Source organism: Pan troglodytes, chromosome 16, assembly GCF_028858775.2.
Source record: "Pan troglodytes isolate AG18354 chromosome 16, NHGRI_mPanTro3-v2.0_pri, whole genome shotgun sequence".
NCBI lineage: Eukaryota > Metazoa > Chordata > Mammalia > Primates > Hominidae > Pan > Pan troglodytes.
In genome coordinates this window covers 10,372,180-10,396,454 of record NC_072414.2, presented here as the reverse complement: position 1 = coordinate 10,396,454, position 24,275 = coordinate 10,372,180, and the positions used below count along the sequence as shown (strand labels likewise).

Below are 24,275 nucleotides of genomic sequence, written 5' to 3'. Positions count from 1 at the left end.
CAAAACTGGACCTGGTCAAGCCACTTTCTGTCACCTCTTACCTCTTAGCTACTACTTGCTGTTCTGGAACCACTGGGCCAGCTTCTGCACCAGATTCTCTCTTGGCCCCAAGCATTTTTCCACCGTCTCTCTCTCTCTGCTTACTCCTCTGCCATCATCAGTTGTCAACTAGGCTAACCTGGTACACTTCTCTAAGTATCAATATCACTACAGTGTTGCTCTTTACCCCTTTTCACTGTTTTCAACACTGATCATGTAATATAAAATATTATTTAATATTTTAAATGATTATCCATCTCCTTGCACTAGAATGTAAACATGCTGACTGTAGAGATTTTTGTCTTTGTCTTTTACTGCTCCAACACCAATTCTCTGACTTTGAAGGCAATAAAAACTGACTTTAAACCTGAAAAGACAGAGCTAAATTGCCTTCCAGTTCTTTGAAGTAAAAGTTTATACTTCAAAAGAATTGCTCTGGAAAGGGAGAAACTGCAAGAGAAATTTCAACTTCTTGCTTCTCAAAGAGAAAGGCAAAATTATATAAAATTTTGAGGAAGGGTGGCATTTAGGTTAAATTTATAATAAACAGTATAGCTGGGTTAGATGGAAGCAAATGGAGTTGGTCAGATGGGGTTGATTTGATCAAAGCCAAGTAGAAATGATTGGAAGGATTAGAGAGCAGACCAGTACAAGCAGTGCTTGCTGATGTGGACATTTAAGTGAAAACTCATTTTGACCAATTTTGCAGCTTCCTGAGTATGGGGTTGAGGATATCCTGTTCTTTAGGGGATAATAAGATTTTCAGCTTCTTTTGTACATGTGATGATGCCTTTAGGCAAGGGTGATATTTTTCATTCTCATGACCAAAGCACAGACCATAAGTCTGAACACAGAACACTATACATGGTAATCTAGGTACTCTATTTGCCTTTGTAGGTGATTGCAATTTTTTCCTTATTTAAAATTTTAAGACCATAAAGAATACTTGAAAATTAACTTTTTACCAATCATTTAAAAAATACTGATTAAATGATAAAATCCCTTAAAAACACAGTTAATGCAAAAGCCACAAAAAGAAATATAAAATATAGCTTTACATCTGTTAAAGACACTGAACGCATAATTAAAATATTCCCAAACAACAATGCTCCATGCTGAAATGTTCCACTAGTAAATTTTTACAAATATTTAAGGGAAAAATGTATAATTTTCATTTTCTCAGGATAGCTGACTTCTAGTAACTAAACATGACAAAGAACTATAAAAATTGAATTTACAGAACATGGCTACTAGGAATATAGATCCAAGTGGCCTGAACACAATAATAGTAAATCAAATTATGTGAATTTTTTTTTTTGAGATGGAGTCTTGCTCTGTTGCCCATGTTGGAGTGCAGTGGCACGATCTCTGCTCACTACAACCTTACAACCTCCACATCCCAGGTTCAAGTGATCCTCCTGCCTCAGCCCCACTAGTAGCTGGGATTACAGGCACTTGCCACCATGCCAGTTTAATTTTTGTATTTTTAGTAGAGACAGGGTTTTGCCATGCTGGCCAGGCTGGTCTTGAACTCCCGACCTCAGGTGATCCACCTGCCTTGGCCTCCCAAAGTGCTGGGATTATAGGCGTGAGCCACCGCACCCGCCCAAAATATTTTTTTAAAAGGTCACTGCATTATATTCATTTGGGGTTTACTTGAGAAATGAAGATTTTTTTTTTTAAACATTCAAAAAATCATTCAACACTTCTGGTTTCAGCTCTGATATGTGAGGAACTTGTAAGTTATAATTACTGTCCTTATAACAAGATAAAGCAGAACAAATTGAAAAAAAATCAATTATTTCCTTTAACCCATCAGAGAACTGAGGCTTCAGGGAAAGTTGCCACCCCAAAGTCTGGGGACACCGATTGATACACAGCTGAAATTTGCTTAGCTGGAACAGAAGCCACTGGAGCCACAAATTGATAGGAACATTTAAATAGCAATTTAGATGAATAGCTGGGCTGAATGTGGGCTAGAGTGAAAGGAAGAAACTCCTGGGAACCCCCACATTTTTGTGGGTTCTACCTCCAGAACCTCAACAATTTCTCATGGTAAAGATTTAAGAAAGATCCCCTCCTCCTTTGGAAAGGGAGAGAAGAGTAATCATTGTGAAATACACCCAGAGCATTCTTCATAACAAAGACCTAACCTCCAGGGGAAAAATTTTATCTGAGCCATATCTCAGTAAGGGATAAGGGGAAGGGCATTCCTTTCATTTCAGCCTTCTCTAGCTTTCCTGTTTTACCAATCAGGAAATAAAAAACCCACAATTGTCAATAGAGATCAGCACTTCAAGGAAATAGATTGGAAGCAAAAGAAGGAGGGAAAAGAGTAGAGAGGTCAGGTGGAGTTGAGGGAGAGGTTCTGCCACTGAAGGAATATTTGTGATGGTTATAACACCAAGACACAGGCACACAGAGACTTATTCAAAAGATCATAGAACACTCTCCCCTATGTCTTACGACCCCACCAGCAGTGTTCTGTGTAATAGTAGATTACAGTTGAAATAGCTGTAAGACACCAATTCTCTCAGAGGAGTACTTAGGGAAGTCCAAAGTCAAGAGCAGAAACAAAAGACACTAGAGGAATTTGGCATTTCTGGTGCCTCTAGTAACAGCAAACATTAAACAAAGCCCAATTCCTCATCAGATTTCTGTAAATAGCATTCTAAAGCTCCATTTACCTCAGTACTTACTACCAGATATAGTTCAACAAAAAATTACAATGCACATCCTATGACAAGAAAAAACAGTCTGAAGAGAGAAAGCAATTAGCAGAACCAGACTCAGAACAAAGATGTTGGAATTAATAATAGAGATTTAAAATAACTGTGATTAATATGTTAAGGACTCTTAGACATGCAAAAATAGATTATATAAGCAGAGAGATGGAAACTCAAAAGAAGCAAGAGGAAATGCTAGAAATAAAAAACACTATAACATAAATGAAGAGTGCCTTCAACAGGCTCGTAAGTAGATTCAGCACAGCCGAGGAAAGATTCAGTGATCTTGAAGATAGGTCAATAGAAATTTTACAAACTGAAATGCAAATACAGAAAAAGAAAAGAATGAAGAAAATGGGACAGAACATCCAAGAACTGTGGAACAATTTTTAAAGGTGCAACATAGATGTAATTGGGATACTAAAAGAATGGAGTATAGAGCATGATATATGTTTGAAGTAAAAATGGCCAAGAATTTTTCAAAATTAATAACAGACACCAAACCACAGGCCCAGAAATCTCAGAGAACACAAAACAGTAAAAATGCAAAAAAAGCAAAAACAATAAAACCTACAAATATCATATTCAACCTGCGGAAAGACAAACACAGAAAAAGAAATCTTTAAAGAAGGTAGAGAAAACATCGTCGTCTTCTCATCAGGAAAAGAAAATCCGAAAGTAGTAATGTGGTAGTCAATTATGGCATATGGATGTGTGAAAAGAATGGCAGCAATGCCACCAGAGATAGGAAAAAAAATGGAAATCCTCTGTTATAAGGCACCTGCACTAAGCGTGAAGTGGTATGGTGTAATTTGAAGATGGGTTTAGATTAGTTAAAAATGTATATTGTAGCCAGGGTGACATAGCAAAACCCTGTCTTAACTAACAATACAAAAATTAGCCAGGTGTGGTGGCACACATCTGTAGTTCCAGCTACTTGGGAGGCTGAGGTGGGAAAGTTGCTTGAGCCCAGGAGGCAGAGGTTGCAGTGAGCCGAGATTGCACCCCTATACTCCAGCCTGGGTGATACAGCAAGACCCTGTCTCAAAACAAACAAACAAACAAACAGAAATGTATATTGTAAGTTCTAGCTCAACCAGTTAAACAAATAAGAAAAGATAATTGATATGCTAAGAAAGGAGATAAAATGGAATCATGTAACATGATCAAGTAAAAGTAGAGAACACAGTAAAATAGAGGTCTTAAAGAAATAGTAATGCAATGACTAGAAAGCAGTTGCAAACATGGAATATATTGATCCAACTGTATAAATAATCACTTCAGATGTGAATTATCTACATTGAAAAACAGAAACTCTCAGAATGGACTAAGACAAGACCAAACTAAATGGCTACAAGAAGCCTACTTTAAAATTAAAGATTTGGATACTCTGAAAGTAAAGGGATGGAGAAAGATATAACATGCTTACAGTAATCAAAAGACAGCTGGAGTAGCTATATTGATTTTCAGACACAGCAGAATTCAGAACAAGGAAGATTACCAGGCATGAAAAGTGACAATACATAGTGAGAAAGGGCCAATTCTACAAGAATATCTAAATGTGTATGCACCTATTAACAGTGTCAAGATATACATGAGGTAAAAGTTGATAAAACTGAAAAAAGAAATAGATAAACCCTATTTATAGTCAGAGGTTCCAACATCCCTCTGGCATAGACATAAATAAGAATATTGATAACCTGAACAGCATTATCAGTTAAGTTGTTTGATGTTTATAGAGTACTCCAACAACAGAAGAATATACATGAATATACATTATTCTAAAGTTTACATGAAATATTCATGAAAACATCATATTATGTGCCATAAAACAAATTTAAAAGATTATAAATCATACTAAGTACTCAGGTCACAATGTAATAAAACTAGAAACCAATAAAGAAAGACATAGCTGGGAAATCTCCAAATATTTGGAAACTAAACAACAAACTTGTATATAATAGACACATCAAAGAACAAGTCATTAGAGAAATTAAAAATTATTTTGAACTAATTCCAGCTGGACAATACTGGTTACAATTTGTGGGATGCAGCTAAAGTAGTGCTTGCAAGGAAATTTTTAGCATTAAATACATTAAAAAGAAAAAGACCAATGATCAATCTGACCTTCCACCTTAGAAAAATACAGAACAGTTTAAGCAAACAGAAGAACCTTAAGCAAACAGAAGACAAGAAATAATAAAAGAATAAAAATCAATGAAATTTAAAACAGAAAAACAGTATGGAAAACCAAGAAAACCAAAAGTTGATTTGTTTAAAAGATTGGTAACATTGCTAAACTTCTAGTCAGGCTAAGCAAAGAAAAGAAAAAAGACAAATGACCAATATCAGGAGTAAAGGAGGGGACATCAATATTGATCCCATGGACATGAAAAGGATAACAGAATACTAAGAACAACTCTATGCCTCCAGATTTGATAAATGAAATGGACCAATACCTTGAAATAAACTACCACAACCTCCAAAAGGAAAAATAGGTAACCTGAATAGCAATATATCTATTAATGAAATTGAATTAATAATTAACCTTCCCCCAAAATAGCACCATGCCCAGAGAGTTTTACTAGTGATTTTTACTAAACATTTAAGGAAGATGCAATACCAGTTCTCCACCATTACTTCCAGAAAATAGAAACAGAGGGAAGACTTCCCAACTCATTACATCACAGCATCATTACCCTAACATAATAACCAGATAAAAACATTAAAAGAAAGAAAAACTACAGACCAATATCTCTCATGAAGATTGACGTAAAACTCCTTGACAAAATATTATCAAATTGAATTCAACAATGTATAGAAAAATTTAGTACCATTATGTACATTATGGGATTTATTCCAGGTATGCAAGGCTCTTTGAACATTCAAAATTCAGCCAATGTAGTAGACCATATCAATAGTCTACAGAAGAAAAGTTTTATTATATCAATAGATGCAGTAAAAGCATTTCACAAAATTGAATATTTATGATTTTTTAAATCTCAGCAATCTAGGAATACAAGGAAATTTCCTCAACTTGATGAAAAAATTCTACAAAAAACCCCATAGCTAATATCATACTGAAATGTAAGAGACTGTATGTTAATTTCAGGAGCAAGGCGAGGATGTCCTCCAATTCTATGCAACATCATACTGGAAGTCTTAGCTAGTGCAACAAGACAAGAAAAGGGAATGAGGCATACAGATTGTGATGGAAGAAATAAAACTGTCTTTACTCAAGGATGACATGGAGAAAATCCCAAAGAATCCACAAAAGAAAAACTTGGAGCTAATAAGTGAGTATAACAAAGTTAAAGGATATAAGGTTGATATACAAAAACCAATTGCTTACCTATAAACCAGTAATAGTCTATTGAAATTAGAAAAAAACTATAATAGCACCATAACAAAAGCAAATAAAACCCTTACTTATAAACCTAAAGAAAAACAGGTTCAGGATCTATATGTCTATATGTAGAAAACTATAAAACTTTGATAAAAGAAATCAAAGAAGATCAAAATAAATGAACAGATATATCCTGTATCCATAGATAGAAGACTCAATATTATAAAAATGTCAGTTCTTCCTAACTTTATAGACTCAATTCAATTCTATTCAAAATCCCAGGAGGCTATTTTGTAGATGTTGACAAAGAATAACCAACATAACACTGAAGAAGCACAAAGACAGAGGAGAAATACTACCTGATTTTAAGACTTTTACTAGAAGCTGCAGTAATCAAGACTTTGTGGTACTGGCAAAAGAACAGATACATAAGTTAATAGTACAGAATAGAGAGCCCAGAAATAGACACACACAAATATAATTAACTGACCTGTGTCAGGGAACAAAGACAATCCAATGCATAAAAGAATAGTCTTTTCAATTAATGGTGCTGCAACAAGGAGATGTCTGTATGTGAAAAAGTGAACCTAGACATAGGTTTTAGATATTTCACAAAAATTAACTCAAAATAGATCATAGAACTAAATATGAAATGCAAAGTGTTAATAATTCTAAAAGAATACAAGAGAAAATGTATTTGATCTTGGGTTTTGTGATGGGGAACACCAAAGACACAGACCATGAAGGGAAAAAAATGGTAAGCTTTTAAAATATAAGTTCTGTTTGGAAAAAGGCACTTAATTAAAAGATAAGCCACAGATTGGGGGAAAATATTTTCAAAGTACATATCTAATAAAGGTATTCTAGTCAACTGTATAGAGAACTCTTAAAACTCAGCAATAAGAAAACAAATGACCAATTAAAAAATAGGCAAAAGATCTGAACAGACACCATACCAAAAAACAAAAAAAAATACAAATGATAAATACACTTATGTAAAGATGCTTAACATTTTCTGTCACTGGAGATAAAAAATAATAAAATACCACTACACATGTACTCATATACATGTACACAGTACACATATACACTACACACAGTACACATGTATTCCCATGTAATAGAATGGCTAAAATCCATCCAAAGCCTGATCATGCCAACTTCTGTTGAAAAGGCAAGCAACATTCATTGGTGATGGAAATGCAAAATAGCACAGCCACTTTTGAAGACAGTTTGGCAGTTTCTTAGAAAGCTAAACATTGTCCTGCCATATATCTAGCCACTACGCTCCTTGGTATTTACCCAACTAATCTGAAAACTTACGTCCACATAAATGCCAGCACATGAATATTACAGCTTTATTCATAATGACCAAAACCTGAAATTAACTAAAATATCATTCAATAGGTGGATGGATAAACAAACTGTGATACATTTATACAATAGAATACTATCAAGCAATAAAAAGGATTAACCCATCAAGCCACACAAAAACATGGATAAATCATAGATGCATATTGCTGAGTAAAAGAAGCCAATCTGAAAAGAATACATACAATATTCTTCATTTTTGTAACATTCTGGGCAAGGCAAAACTATAGATATCAATGGTTGGCAGGGTTCAGGCGAAGGGGCAGGGATTTAATAGATAAATCACAGCAAATCTATTCTGTATGGTACTGTAATAGTGTATACATTATACTGTGCATTTGTCAAAACACAGTGAACTTTAAAGCACAAATGAACCTTAATGTACACAAATTTTAAAAAATCATTTAGGAGTTTGGGGGATCCAAGATGGAACACAGTGTCTGACAAAAGAATCCAGGTGTTTTACAAATGTATTAGACAAGCTTATGAATAATGTTGGGGAGAAAAGATAATGACTTAAGTAACTTTGAAAATGAGTGGAATCTGTTAAGACTAGAGGCAAAGTGACTGTACAGGAGCACTGCACACTATTTGATAAAGTTGTTTTCTGTAGGTGTATGAGTTAGCAATTCTAAATCATGATACATATGTATATTGGAATTGAACAATTAAGTAAATGGTTGGCAGATGGTGTACATTTTCTTATTGTTGGAATGAAAAGTTACAGACAATAAGAAAAGAATGATTTGTGTTGTAATGGATTAGAGTTGGAAACGTCAGTGTAAACTTATGTTTAGTTTAATATGCAGACAGATGGTTACACATAGAAATATAGATGCATGTATTTACATAGTTATTGTACACACCCTGTGTCAACTGAGAATGCTTAGAAGCAATGACACTCTAGTAACAATGGGCACACCTAGAACCCAGCCCTTAGTTTCTAATACCATTCTCCAATAGAACAAATCAGGGATCCTTGTAGAAATGGCTGATTCTAAGACTGGTTAGGAAATGTACAAGATGAGCCTGGAGCATCATATAGTGCCAGAGAGTAAGGAAGTACTAAAACAAGAACCCCACATTGATGAAAGTATATCAAAGGGACTCAGGAACCAACCAAAAGAGCTTCCAGTGGTCAAATCTGGAAAAATTTTTTAAAATAAATAGCATAATATTAGATTACAACCCAAAGTATAAAATATCCATGAATCCATATTGATGTAAATAATCAAATGAATAAATAAACTGGGGAGAACATAGATTTTTTGTGCAGAATAATTTCATATAGTTTTTATAGATACTTTTGCCCTTAAGGAGGTTGAACTCCTTACTCGTCAAGTGTGGGAAGAAAGTCATTAGGCACATTGGTGACTTTCTTTCAAAGAGTACAGGGTGGAAATGGGGGATGGAAGGGAAGAATAACTGTGCAGGGGAGAAACCTGACAAGCACTATCTCTACATGGTAATCAAGGTTAACATCAGTAGTGATAAATCATGCTGATAGTATATACCTTTGATATGACGTGATAAAAATTGCATTTTACCTCTACAGTCTTCCTCCCAAAAACCCATAAGATCAGTATCATTATGAGAAAAATCATCAAACAAATCCCACTTGAGATATACTCTACAAAATACTTGACTAGTTTTGCTCAAAACTGTGAAGGTCCTCAAAAAGGAAAGCTTGAGAAAGTGTGACAGCCAAGAAGAGCCTAAATAGACAAGACAACTACATGGAATGTGGCATCCTATATGGGATCCTAGAAGAGTAATAGTACATTATGTAAAACTATGGAAATCTGAATAAAGTGGGCTTTAGTTAATAATAATCTATCAATATTGGTTCGTTGAGTGTGACAAATGTGCCATATTAATACAAGATGTTAACAGGAGGGGAAACTGGGTATAGGGTATTTGGGAACTCTGTTTCAGCTTCACTTTTTAAAAAATCTTCAAATGTTTACTTCAAAAATGAATTCAAAATCACTCAATGTAAATCACTATGGTAACATAAGAGAGAAGAAAAGTTATATGATCATCTCAAAAGAGAAAAAGCATTTGATAAAATATAAAAACTATTCTTTATAAATCTCTTTATTGGAACTACGAATTTATGGGAACTAAAAATTGAAAAAAATTTAATGAGATAAAGGGTATTTACAAAATAAATTAATTGTAAAATTATTGACAGTGGAGATAGAGAAAGCTTTTTTATGAGATTGGGAATAAAAGAGGATTTTTTTTCATCATTTCTATTCATTACTATACTGGATGTCCTAACTAGGGGAGTACAGTCATAGAATAAGGATTGGAAATGGAAAGGTATAAGTTTCATTATTTACTGACAAGAAACAAGTCTGAACATGATCAATTAAAATTAGGAAGTTAATTGAGCAAGATTGCTGGGTTAAAAAGCAGATAACTAAAATGTATTTCTATGTAAAATGACAAATGAAAAATGAAGTTTTTAAAAGATAACATTTTTGGGAACATCAGAAACATCAATTCCATAGGAAAAAATTCACACAAAATATTATGAAACATTCTGGAAAGGAAGCAAGTAATACCTTACAAATGGAGGGATATAATATATTCACAGTGGCAAATTCAATTACATATACTATACATGTTAATTCTCCCCCAAATTCACTTAAAGATCCCAATGTAAGAGCATTCTAAATCTGAATGCCATTTATTAAATGTTCAATCTAATTTCAAGGATTATATATGACACAAAAAGTCAAGAAGAGCCAAGGTAGTCTTGATGAAGATGGACAATTTTGCATGAGTTACATGGCCAAAATTTAAGGCCTACTATTGCAAGGTTACAGTTACTGACAAAAGACAGAAAACTAGCCTAATGGAGCAAAATAGAGACTCCACTCCACAAGCAGATCAATAGATATATGATTACTTGCTTTATGATAAAAGTGCCACTCCTGCATGATGAGGACAGAATGGTTTGTTCAATAGTTAGTGCTGGATATCAATACATAAAAAAGTGAATTCCTTTTCAAACCATACAGATACATCATTTCTAGGTGTAATGTTGGTCTATTCATGAAAGGCAAAACAGTAAAGCTTCTTGAGCATAACATAACATAGGAGGGTGTCATCATAATTTGGCAGAAAGTGAAAAATACCAATAACACTAAGCATAAAGGAAAATATTGATGAATTAGTCTGCATCCAAATTAAAATTTTTATTTCTCAAAGTATATAATCAGTGAAGAAGCATCGTATAAAAGATACAACTTGTACATGTCAAAAAGTTAGAAAACACTTAAATGGGTACTTCACAAAAGAGGATATCTGAATGGCCAATAAGCCTATGAAAAGGTATTCAATGTCATTAGCCATGAGAAAAATAATTCAGACAACAATCAGATAAACATCTTCCAGTATATCTAGACAGTCCCCAATTTATAATGGTTTGATTTATGATTTTTCCACTTTATGATGTTGTGAAAGTGGTATGCATTCAGTAGAAACCATACCTTGGATTTTGAATTTTCATTTCCCGGGCTAGCCACTGGCAGTATGATACTCTAGTGAGGCTAGGCAGCAGCAGTGAGCCATAGCTCCTAGCAGTCATGCAGTTATGAAGGTAAACAACCAATACTTCATCGTGTGCTGTGCTGCCACCATTTTGACCCACTGTAGGCTAATGTAAGTGTTCTGAGCACATTTAAGGTAGGCTAGGCAAAGCTATGATGTTCAGTACATTAGGTGTACTAAAAGCATTTTTTATTTACAGTGTTTTTAACTTATAGTAGGTTTATTAGGAGGTAACTCCTTCATAAATCAAGGATCATCTGTTTAAAATTTGAAAGTCTGTGTTTTTTAGAATTCTCTTAGTATTCACTGAAGTTGAATCGAGGCAACATACTCTCAGGTATATGGTTAACAAAAATTCATGCATGATTGACCCAAAATATGTATACATGAATGCTTATCATGGTGCCATATCTAATAGCAAAAATTGAAAACAAAGTGCCCAGGAGGAGTTGAAGGATAAGTAAACCTTAAAATATGCACATATTCTGTCAAGGAACGTGGATAGTATTGTGACTGATTCTTCTCCATGTGTGATCCACATAGATGATAAGATCATCATGAGAAGAACTTAATTTTATACTTGAGCTTTGCTTTGACTGAAAGATGAGAAATTTTGTGATTATTGGTATCATCTCTATGATGTCATATTACCTAGATTCACATATTCTTAACTCCATTAAAATAGAAATTATATTTGTGGGCGGGGAACTTATTTTCATCCATCTCTGTTTCCTTCCAATTGAGCAATTCCTTATTTTATGTTAACCTGATTTTAGTGGTTCATTGCCATAATTTTTAGAAATTATATCTCACTTTTTCCTGTGATTTTACTGTATTGAAGTAAATCTGGTTGGCAGGATATACAATATTACATGAATGAAATTTGCCTTTGGTAACTGAGAAAGTTCAAATAGACCTTGGTTCTAGCGAAGACTTGTTTCTAAGGAATTTAGATTCATTCTTTCAGACAGTATGAATATCATTATGGGGTCTTCTTCATGAGTTATGTATGTGATGGGATTCTTGTAAGATTTTCACCTTTTACCTGAGCTTGCCTTGACTGAAAGTTGAGAAAATTTTGTGATTCATTGGTACAATTTCTACAGTGCAATATTTATTTGGATCTAAGCATGCAAGTAAAAAAATTCATCCCTGTTATAGTATTTCAGGTTTGCAGTACGTTATGACATTTGTAGATCATTGATGGACTATGAATATTCAAGGGACCTGGCAATTGTACCCAGGGGATTGAGATCCAGATACTTGTTTGTTTGCCCATAGATATAAAATTAGGAGCTTCCTGATATCTAATTTACTTTTTTAGGAATAACACCCATGAGATACAGTTCTCATCTACTGCCCTACTCCTGTCCTTAGATAAATAACACCAGAAGAAGAAGACTCTCTGGCCTCTTACATCAGGGACACATGAAAAGCCACACTGAATATGTATGAACTCCAATATACTTTCACAGAAGGGTTTAAGGATGCCATCCCTGGTTATAATTTTTAGGACCAAATTATATATATATATATATATATATTTATATATATATATATATATATATATATATATATATACACACACACACACACACACACACATATACACACACACATATATATATACACACATATATATACACATATATATATACACACACATATATATATACACACACACACACACATTTAGGATAGATATATATTTAGGATATATAGGATAAATATATATATTTAGTGCCATGGTTTGGGTCATGAGGAGGTTTGATGACATAAAAATTATGCTCATAAGTATTATGCTGAGACCCATTCTTGGGAGGAGATGTGGGGGTGTCCTAGGCTGTGCAAAACATAGCTATGGAAACAGAAGTTATTAAGAGAAAAGAACAAGCAGTCAGTGAGAATTTAGATAAGAGACTGTAATAGAATAAAAGTATCAGATTAGTGAATGGTTGTCCTAGTAATTTGGAAGAAAAGGAATAAAAAATGGAGTCAGACTACTAAATGGCAAAAATAAGGACTTGAAGAACTTAATTTTATACCTGAGCTTTGCTTTGATTGAAAGTTGAGAAATCTTGTGATTTGTTGGTATCATCATCTCAAATCAACTTATTTTTCATCTCAACATGAAGAATATCAGCTCTAGCCTTTTGGAATTTCAGCAACTCAGGTGCTTGTTAGAACTTATCCAGGACTGCTTGCAGGACCCAAAATACTAATAATCCATATGCCTTTTTTTCCAGCTGAAATTAGCTGTCTTAAGAGTTGTTTTTCAGTGCTCTGAGGATATCCACAAATATATCCCAAGGCACTCTGAAGTGTGTTTTCAATCTTTGGCCCTGCACATTGGGGATGCCCACTGGATGTTGCATGGAGTGTTGCCTCCAGTTGACTTTGATAGACACAATAAACACCACGTGAGAGCCCCCTCATGAAGGAGGGCTGAGGACTTGGAGTCCAATTCTCCACCTCCCCTGACAGATAGGCTATTCAATGCCTTGGGAATCCGACATGAAGGACTGCTTATAGCAGTCCTTGAAAACTTTCTACAGAATGTGAACTGGGAGAAGCTAAATGCTGTACTCACAAGCTGGGTGACTTCTCCATTGATTTTTACCATAGCTCACTGAAACATTTTCTAAATTAAGAGGTATAAATTCACAGACAGATCAGAATAGATCCTTGGTCCTTTCCATTTTTCTGGCACTTTTGTTGCCAGGAATTCAAATACAACTAAGAGAAAAAGTGGGTAGCTAGCAAGAACAGATAGTTTCTCAGATATTAGTGGCAGTAACCCAACTTTGAGAAAATATGGAGAAAGAGAAGAAAAAACCCTTAAGACTGCAGTGTTAGCTGCCCAGTTACAATTATTCACAAAGTGAGCAAATACTTATTTGGGCCACCAATAAATAAGAGGGCACAAGCTAACGGGAAATTAATACGTCACTCATGTAAAAAGTCAACACATTAGAAAAAGGAATCTTGGATGAGATTGAGAAAGATGCAAGGGATAAAACCTGACAAGCTTTACAACCTCCTTGAGGAGGTCTTCCCTACTCTGTAAAATCAGACAGAAAATCATTGGCAAATGGAGCAAAGCATGGGCAAAACTGATATAATGAGGAAACAGAGCTGGGAAAGGATAAATTTATGTGTCTGTTTCTTTTTCCTATCTTTTAATCCTTTTTTACCCTTTCTTCTGGATACTGGAGCCACATATTCTGCAGTTTCTACAGGCCTTTTCTGTTTTAACCCAAACTAGGAAAATATCCAGATATAAGTATTTCTGGACTATCTGCTACCTCTTCTTTCTCCTCTGAGGTTTTCATGCAAATAGGCGAGGGCCTATTTGCATAAAATAGGAAGAATATGCCTTGTCTCCTAATATGCCCAATAATCTTTTAAGAAAGGGCCTGCTGTGTAAACCAAGGGCTATGATCTTCTGTACTCTGAAGAGAGTGCTTTTGGAGCTTCTGGGATGCAAGGTATCTGCATTGCTAAATATGTGCTTTCTGAAACAAAAGATGGCTGTGGGAGAGTAGGAGTCTCACTCAATGCTGGAGAAGCACTCCCAAGTTACAGAAAATAAACCCATATCTATGAGTCCTAGGAACAAATGATAAAGATTTAACAAAAGAGATCAATACCATTGTTGTAACTTACAACAGAGAAAAACCTTGGCCATGTATAGAACATTTTCTCTATTTTTACCTCAAATATGATGTAATTAGAAACATTTTAAAAAACGTGGCATAGTTAAAAAAAATGGCACATTCACTTCATAATGCTTCCATATTGCCTGTGGGAAAGTTAGGAAAACTTGACAGGGAAGGTCAAACTGTTTATAGATTTATGCATGATCTTAGAGAAACAAGTTGTGATTCCTCTGACACTTGTAATTCCCAGTCTTGCCACTGTTTTAATATCTGTTCCTGAGTTATCTAAGTATTTTTCTGTCATGGATTTATGTTCAATGTTTTGTTCTCCATGTTTAGCTGGGGAGTCGAGGTTCCTGTTTGAGTTTACCTGTGGAGCGGGAGGCTTTCAATATTTGTGGCAATGGATCTTCCTGGAATTCAGAGAGTCACCTACTCCATTCTCTGGGCATTTATAAGAAAATATAAAGAATATTCCTCACATTAGGATTCCATACTAATTGTTATTGATAGCTGCTAATAACTTACATGCTAGTAAAGAAGACATTTTAGCTTTACTAAATTTCTTAGACTCCCAGGACGTAAAACCTCGCTAGCTAAGTTGCAATATTACCAACTGAAGTAAAATATTTGGGATCTGTGTTATTGGCAGATGGAAGGTGGTTGCATCTTGAAGTCAGCCTAATATACAAATGAAACAACATGCCAAAAAAAAACTTCACCGATTTTGAGGATTAATTGTAGATCTTTGCGTTTTATGAAAAGGCTAAGCCTCTCACTGAGATGTTACATGAAACATCACTAGAACTCTTTATTAAAGTCAAAATAAGGCTGAAGAAGTCTTTTATGCCCTTAAAATAGCTGCTATTTCTTCACTTGTATTACTTTTTTAACCTTGTTAAAAAAGGAGTTCTACCTTTTCTGTCTTGAGATTAAGGGTTACTCCAAAATTAGGCCTTGATTATAGGCACATTGCTTACTTTCCCGGGTTCTTGTATTTTGTCTCTCTGGAAATGCGATGATATTTATAAGGTACAGTGGCAACCACTCCCCTGATTAAAAAGGCTCATTCAGTCCTTGACTCTGAGAAATTTAACTTACAGGTACTTCATGTTGTTACTGCTATTTTACAAGTTCATAAGACACAACACTTGTCAGTATGCTGTCAAACAAGCTAAGAACAAGTCTTATTGTCTGATCCTAATGCTATTCTAGGAAGGTGTAACCTTTTGACAGCTATTCTGTGGCCAGATCTTGACAGAATAAGTTGAACTTGACTGTCTCAGAGTCATTGAGGAAGACACTGGAGCATGGTCTGATTTTTCTAATATTCCTATTCCCAATGTTGACTGAATATTCATCAATATATTCTGTGTGAAAGACCCACAAAGGAATATAAAAGCATCTTCTACGGTAATCAACCCTCGTGAAGCTTAGAGGCTTCTGTTTTTCGAAACATAAAATCAGCCCAAGTGGCAGAATTGTAGTTATTATACCAGCTGTTAAATTAGCCACCAGTTATAAAGCAGATATCTATACTGGTAATAACTATATGTTTGTGGTCTGTTATGTGACTAGCCAACTTTGGAAGAATAGATGCTAACGTCAATAGGAACTAAAATATTACATGAGAAGCTAATTTCTGATTTAGTAGAGTCATTCAAACTTCTCTAACAGATTTATGTAATTTATTGTAGAGCTCACAGTGGAAAACAAGATTAACTCTTTAAAAAGAAATTAATTTGCAGACCTAGCTGTGAAGGGCTTCTGAGGTTTAGACTGGGGAAATCAAACCCCTATCACTTCTGTCCAAAACCTCCTATTCATAATTTCAGAAATAGCCAACTCTCTTAAGAATTAGAAAATTAGGAATGAAGGACAACTAAGATGAACACCATAGGAAAATGAGAATTACATAATGAAATCTTTCCTTTATTCCGATTGTTATATGATTGAGTGGCTTTTTCATGCCACCAACAAGTTCGTTCAAGCAAAAGGAATATGCTGACAATTTGAAATCTTTGTAATAGCATCATATAATTCAGGAAATAATATGAAGATATGCTCTTTGTCAGAAAAATTCTTTCCTTACCTAAAATAAGTCAAGAAAGCCTACTAAGGCCCATGATACCTAGGATCTGCTGGCACAAGAACTTTATAGAACTTCCACCTTTAGAAGATAGTAAATATTTTTACCAGTGTTGTGTATTGGTGTCTGGATAGGCTAAAGCAGATGCTCAAACAGTGATCAAGCTCTTACTGAATCATATCATCTCAACCACTGGAATTCCTGAATATCTGGAATTCAGTAGGGGAATCATTCTGTATCTGTGGGAATTCGGGAGTTTTGTAATACTCCACAAATACCAATAATTTACCTACCTGTTATCCCCAGTCTTCTGAACAAGTGGAATGAGTGAACCACATACCCTAAAGAATTATTTAGCTGAATTATTTAGCTAAGTTATGTAAAACCTTACCATCCGTTTCATTTAAAATAAGATTAAATCCCTCTAGCAAGCCCAACATTACTCCCTTTGAGTTTGGAAGGTCTACAAATCTTGGGCTTAAGCCTAACCCTTTCTCTGATACAATGGAAAATCCTCATGACCATATATGATACTTAAAGAGTTTGTGGGTTTCCCTAGGCTCACCTTGCCAACATGTGGCCAGATGCTGAAAAAGTCCCCTGGGGAAGTGTGTCATTGATATTGAACAGGAGATTCAGTCTATATCAAAGTGTTCTGATGACAGACTGTGACCACACGGGACAGAACCCTATCAAGTGTGGTTGAGAATTCATAGTGCTATCAAGATGAAGGAGAAACCCAAGTGGATACACGCTTCACATGTGAGACCAACATCCACCATCGAGTGGGGTATAATTCCCATTTAGAACCTTAAGGATAAATTCTCTAGATAGTAACCTTGAATAATATGCAAGCTAAAGAGAAAAACTTATTTGATAGACAGCAGGAGAGATAGACTGTTTTGTTATTAATACGTTCTTCTTAATTATTTTGACCATTATAATTTTGATACTTAGTTTGTATTAATTTTGATACTTCATTTGTATCAATTGAACATAAAGCTTATTATTAGTCTTTCTTTTAAAAGTTAGTATCTCAACCTCAAGGAATTTTGTGGTAATTAAAAATTGTCCTGAATATGAGATCAGGACTTAAGAAACCCCTTTCTTTGTCATAATACTTCAAACTCACCAACTGGATGATTTAAATTCAGAAGACATGAAAAATTTCAAATCTTCCCACTGATTAGTCAATATTACAAAAATCTTAAATATCACCACCCTTTGTGTTATTGAAGATACCGATGAGAAGAAATTTTTAACTAATTAAGTTGAACGTAATTATATTCAAATTGAAAGTCCCTGAAGGGTATCACAAAACTCCAACAACTCTGTATCTTTTTTTTTTTTTGAGCAGAGTTTCACCTTATTGCCCAGGCTAGAGTGCAATGGCACGATCTTGGCTCACCACAACCTCTGCCTCCCAGGTTCAAGCGATTCTCCTGCCTCAGCCTCCTGAGTAGCTGGGATTATAGACATGCACCACCATGCCTGGCTAATTTTGTATTTTTTGTAGAGATGGGATTTCTCCATGTTGGTCAGGATGGTCTCAAACTTCCAACCTTAGGTGATCCACCCGCCTTTGACTCCCAAAGTGCTGGGATTACAGGTGTAAGCCACCACGCCCGGCCCAACTCTAGATCTTAAATAGCCATGGGGGTCCAATTTAATAAAGCTTAAATAGACACACAGATGAGAAAATATCCCAGCCCAAATGGTGAGGGTTAGTTTCTTCAAAACCCCCAAAACGTATCATCACCTAAAAATGAGCTTACCCTGTTTAGAACCTGGCAGTCTCCAGTCCCCATACTTACAAACTCGAGGATAATTAAATGGTCTGTATCATTTAATATTACAATAGCTAATGTGAGTAAACTGAATTCTACTTGTACATGATAGGCTTTACCACTACGAAATGTTTTTACACAGGGACTAAAATGGCACTATGATCAAACTGAAAGAGATTTCTTTTTTTAATAGATGGGGTCTGGCTTTGTTGCCTACACTGGAGTGCAGTAGCACAATCATAGCTCTCTATCGCCTGTAACTCCTGGGCTCAAGGGCTTCCTCCGTCTCAGCTTCCTGAGTAGATGGGACTACAGGGACATGCCACCATGCCTGCCTATTTTTTCTTGTAGAGTCAGGGTCTTGCTCAGGCTGGTTTCGAACTTCTGGCCTCAAGTGATCCTGCTGCCTCGGCCTTCCGAAGCACTGGGTTTGCAGACATAAGCCACCATACCTGGCCAGAGATTATTAAATACAGTATTAGGGGGAATAAAACTAGGACTACAATTGTAAACTCTTCTGATATAGAAACAATTACTGATAAACAGTGCATTGGACAATTTGCAGAAAGATGCAAACATGATAGAATCAAAATCTAAACAAGATATGACAAAGAAAAACAAAAATGGAATTGGGAAAGCATTTGGAATTGGACATCTGGTAATAAAATTCTATTGCAAAAAAATATATAGTAAAGAATTTTCAGAAGCCTTCACTTGCATTAGTGCACAACCACTGGTTATTCAACAACTACAATGTATACTTGCTGGTACTGAAGTACAAGATTATACCTACTCAGACAAACAATTAGGTATTGGACATACTACTGTCTATGTAGAGATTAAGTGATAGTGTAAAAAGGTTGATCATATTATAGATAAAAGAGCTGAAATCTGGCATTGCAGATTGAAATTTCTGAAAACTGAAATAATAAAACTAATTTCACTAAAGTATGTACATTTTCTTATTTACATAGTTTATAATGTGTTATATAATTCATGAATCTTCAAAAGAAATATATTGAGCTATTCAATAAAAATTTACATTACAGCTTTAGGCCACCAAGCCCCATCTATTGATTATGTACTTGGTGTAAATTGGGGGGGGGGAACAAAACAAGAGTGAAAACTGAGCCTCAAAATACAAAGCATGTAGCAAAACAGACTACTAAAATTATTCTCAATTTCTAAGCCCATTATATGATGCAGGAGAATTCTTATGTGTAGGTAATAAAGAATCTGTTCAAATATGCATCAGTGGTATGACAGTTTCAAATAGCCCACTGAACTAGGAAATATTCACCACCAAGGAGGTCAGGTATACTGATTTGGTCAACCTGGATATTGACATGGGATGTTCTTACGGATTGACAGCTCCACTTGATGCTATCCTATCACAAAATATTATTACCTGATGTTGATATAATTAACAAGTCAATACAAAAAGTAAGGTCCCTCTACAAGACAAGACTAACATCTCTGTAATATAAATGGGACTCTGAGTGTAATAGATTTAGGGTTTCTGCAAGAATTTTGAAAGTTAAGGATCCAACGCCTGTAATCCCAGCATTTTGGGAGGCCGAGACGGGTGGATCACGAGGTCAAGAGATTGAGACCATCCTGGCCAACATGGTGAAACCCCGTCTCTACTAAAAATACACACACACAAAAAAATAGCTGGACATGGTGGCACATACCTGTAATCCCCGCTACTCGGGAGGCTGAGGCAGGAGAATCGCTTGAACCAGGGAGGCAGAGGTTGCAGTGAGCCGAGATCGTGCCACTGCACTCTGGCCTGGCAACAGAGCGAGACTCTGTCTCAAAAAAAAAAAGGAAAGAAAAAGAAAAAGTTAAGGATCCTACCAACAAAATTGGAATATGAGACTGAGGAAATTCCTATTCCAGCTAAACCCAGAATTGATTATGTTGATGAACACATGAATTTCATGTGTGTGAAAACATATGAACTCCTCATTGTCAGTCTAATGAGAGTGAAAACAACACATCGAAGATGCGGGGAGATGACAATACAGAGTGGGCTCATAACTGCATTCTAGATACTGGGATTACTTTCCATTAAGGTATATAATTTTAGAATATCTCACAAATAGCCCATGCAAAATCCTGCTGAAAGGCAACCATAAATATAGAGAGAATATGTAAAAAAGTGACATGGTCTAGTATATGCCATACAAGGCAAGGGTATATAAAAACCTCAAGGTCCCAGTATGACAAATCATGCTTGTATTGCACACCCATTAAAAAGTCTTCTAAAAAATTTTTTTTAATGGTGAGCAGGCAGGTTTATTCAGAAAAAGCTCAGATTCATACTTGTAAAAGTCTGAGAAAAGCATTAAAATGCTATTACGATACAGTTGACCCAAACAACACAGGTTTGAGCTGTGCAGGTCCACTTATCTGTGGATTTTCTTCTACCTCTGCCACTGGGACAGAAAGACCAACTCCTCCTGCTCCTCAGACTACTCAGCATAAAGATGAGGATGAAGACCTTTAGGATGATTCACTTCGTCCTAATGAATGGTGAATGTATTACTTCCTTAATTACTTCTTTTTTCTCTAGCTTCTTGTAAGAATACAGTATATAATATATGCAACACAAAAAATATGTGTTAATCAACTGCTTTATGTTATCAGTAAGGCTTCCAGTCAATGGTAGACTAACTACTAATTAAGTTTTTGGGGAGTCAAGTTATATGCAGATTCTCCACTGAGCAAATGTTCAGCACTCTTAACTCCTGTGGTGTTCAAGGGTCAACTGTATATATGTTTAAGAGTTATTGTTTACCCAGTAGATCAAGCCAAGACCAAGTTAGGTTTATGTGTTTTTGGCTTAACCTAAGAAAATGTTCAGACTAAAGCAGTCCATCAAGAGAACAGACTGCCTTTTAAACCAGGGAACAACTTGTCTTTGTAGGTATTTTAAGTATATGAATGACCATATGTGATCTGCTTTGGGTCATCTATGGTCCCTTCCAACTTAAAACTTCTCTATTCATGAACATTGCATAACTGAATTGTGGATTTCATATAAATAATATCTTGTTGCCTACTTTAGGTTTGAAATGTTTTCCTTCTCAGTTGCATAGATATGTATAGCACCATCCCCACTATGAACTCTCATGTAGAAAATACCAGATTCTAAAATCATCTGTGAGGCTAAATAGACCTAGGCACTTCCACATAATGCTGCAAAAAGCAACAGCTTAAAGGTATTACTTGCTCAACATGTCATTCCAAACACATACACTGTGATTAGCAGCTGAATTTAACAGTATCTTTCCACTTTGAAAAACACTTTATATACCTTTACAAAGAAGCCATAGTATCTCAGGGTAGAAAAACTCAACAGGTAGAAAACATGGCCTTCTCTTAGAAATGAGCTATGTAATTTTGAGTACTTATCTCAAAATCATTGCAGAAACATATCTAGTGCTTATGGAAAAAGAATCAAAAGATCTTTTTTTTAGCTAAAGATTTTGAGTTTTTCTTGTGACATTTAAGTCTTTTAATGTATGCTGAGTTTTATGATTATCTAACTGTTTTATAATGGTTATTCTTGCCTCCATGAAAGGGAAGACTAGAACAAAAACCTGACAAGAACAAGTTCTAGCTCCATCATCGACTTACTGAGTGACCCTAGGCAAATCATGTGGGCTCTTTCTTGTGTTTTAAGTTTTACCTCCAATGAAGTAACTGCCTCAGACTAGCTGTGAAGCTCTCATAAAGTGATGGATTTGAAATTGCCTTGCAAAGTATGAGCAGTTAATACATAGAAAGTTTCATGTACTTCCGTATATTGCATGATGCCCACCCAGGGTTAGGTTGATAACAGTTGTTGATCCAATAATGAAAGAAATAAAAAAGAACTCTTTAAAATAATGAAGTAAAATAGCTAATTTTCCTGTTGTAGTTTTAAAAATTATATAAACTATATAACTAAACATATTTATGTTTATTATATATAATATGATATGCAATTACATAAGACATTATTATATAATGTTTTTATATAATGCTTAAGTAATTAAACAATTATATTTAAATATAAGTTATACTTTCCTTCCCCAGATAAGACAAAGAACCTGTTTACTTCTCTGAGGGATTTATTGGTTCCTGTGAAATCTGTGGAGGCCGCTAACACTCCATAGCCAGAGAATGACAACATATGATTTTCTTTTCAGTCTTGTAGTATCCACAGTAGTGATGTCTGTCCATGTACAAGTGTCTGTCCAGAACATCCATTAAATTCCATGCCTGCTCTGTGTGTCATGGGGGCAGGGACAGAAGACAGATTCACTGGTGGTACTTTCAAACAATGTGGTAGGCCTTCCCTTTGGGGTCTGCCATGACGATGATGCTGATGATGCCATGATGATGATGCCTCAGCGGCAATGCTGAGGCCCATGACCATCTTCATAATGGTCCATGGACCCGGGGGGTATCCCATCTTCATGGGCTTCCGTGCCACCCAGTACACATACCCGCCCGCCCCCATCAGCCGCAACCCAGAAAGCACGTGACAGCTCCAGCAGGTCTTCAACAGGTGGTGTTCTGCTGGTGAGGTCGGCGATCCGGGTGTAGCTGGGGGTGCAGGCTTGGCAGGCACGGCGGCGGTATCGGGAGGCATAGCGATCTTGAGGGACTCAAAAGGCTGGGACAACTGAGACCCCGTGTTCTGGAACTCGGCCTCTCTAAAAATTATGTTTTAAAAAATACATAGAATCGGTAAGATGAGGAAAAAGCATAAAACGGTCAAAAACACTGGGATAATTCAAGGTTCATTTTGACAATGGTAATACAAATTGAAAAACTGACAGAAAATACATCTTACATTAGAAAACATACAAGAGTAGTTGTATACAAACGAAGACACGTACCAAAAATGTTACAAAATATGAATGCATATACATAAAAAAATGTAGTTTGAAACAATTCAAAAGTAAAATGATGCAAGACATTAAAATATTCACAAACACGCTCGAAAAATAAGAGCTGACGCCCAAATTAGACCAGTTCAACGGAAGTGTGGGGTGTGGTTGGGGATCCGCCGCAGAAATCACGTGGCGCCCAGGCCAAGGCTGCAATTTCCCATGCCGCTTGGAGAAGACGCCTGGGAGGGCTCCCACCATGCCCAGGGGCAGGCTATGTGACTGCCCGGTCTGCAGCTGTAAGTGGTTTCTGGGCCAGTCTCTTTGTCTGGTCATGACCTGGTTGGTGGCCCTAGCTTGTGCCGAGTGGTCCCGGAGTGGCCCAGGGGGTTGTGTGTGGGGAGCCAGCGTGGGCAGCGGAGGTGCTCCCTGGGGCCTGCAGTAGGGCACAGCCTCTGCATCTTGTGTGAGCCCAGTGACCCGCCTGTCCTGTCCTTCCAGGGTTGGGTGGCGGGGAGGGCCAAGGGTGTGCCCTGCGTCCGTGACGGGTCAGCGTTTCCAGCAAATGGGTCCATGGAGGGAGAGCATACCTGAGCCGGCGGGCTCTACCACCTTCATGAGGTTCTGTTTGGACACCTGTCCTACTCCTGTTCCCCCAGATGGTGACCACGGAGGAAGACTTGTGTTGGGCCCAGTGGCCCTCGGCCAGTGTCCGTCTGCCAGGTGCTAGCCCCCGGTGCGCTGAAGCTCAGGCCGTTCCTGGTGCCCTGGCCTCCTGCCCTGAGCTGTGGTGAGCCCATCCGGGTCCTGC

The 24,275-nt window shown here is 36.3% G+C and overlaps 1 protein-coding gene and 2 pseudogenes across 45 annotated transcripts in view; 2 read left to right on the top strand and 1 right to left on the bottom strand.

The window, feature by feature from the left end:
- The first annotated feature begins 12,656 nt into the window (after positions 1 to 12,656).
- LOC104002225 (uncharacterized) overlaps positions 12,657 to 24,275 on the top strand; it is a 79,249-nt gene continuing 67,630 nt past the window's right edge. For all 45 annotated transcript variants that reach the window (XM_063794513.1, XM_063794519.1, XM_063794509.1 and 42 more), the window contains exon 1: positions 12,657 to 24,254. The gene's annotated coding sequence lies outside the window, so the exon portion shown is untranslated. The remainder of the gene's footprint in view (positions 24,255 to 24,275) is intronic.
- Positions 12,796 to 12,854, top strand: LOC112205723 (small nucleolar RNA SNORD115; annotated as a pseudogene).
- On the bottom strand, positions 22,905 to 24,039 carry LOC107968462 (distal membrane-arm assembly complex protein 1-like; annotated as a pseudogene).